The sequence below is a fragment of the Myotis lucifugus genome, unplaced genomic scaffold, assembly GCF_000147115.1.
Source record: "Myotis lucifugus unplaced genomic scaffold, Myoluc2.0 scaffold_3256, whole genome shotgun sequence".
Classification (NCBI taxonomy): Eukaryota; Metazoa; Chordata; class Mammalia; order Chiroptera; family Vespertilionidae; genus Myotis; species Myotis lucifugus.
Genome location: NW_005874304.1, coordinates 6,722 through 7,041, shown reverse-complemented (window position 1 = coordinate 7,041; position 320 = coordinate 6,722).

Sequence of the window (320 nt, the reverse complement as noted above, 5' to 3'; positions counted from 1 at the left end):
TTCAAGCGCACTAATATCAGAATAATAGGGGTGCCAGAAGATGAAAGAGAGCAAGATATTGAAAACCTATTTGAAGAAATAATGACAGAAAACTTCCCCTACCTGGTGAAAGAAATAGACTTACAGGTTCAGGGAGCACAGAGAACCCCAAACAAAAGGAATCCAAAGAGGACCACACCAAGACACATCATAATTAAAATGCCAAGAGCAAAAGACAAAGAGAGAATCTTAAAAGCAGCAGAGAAAGAAACTCAGTTACCTACAAGGGAATACCCATATGACTGTCAGCTGATTTCTCAACAGAAACTTTGCAAGCCAGA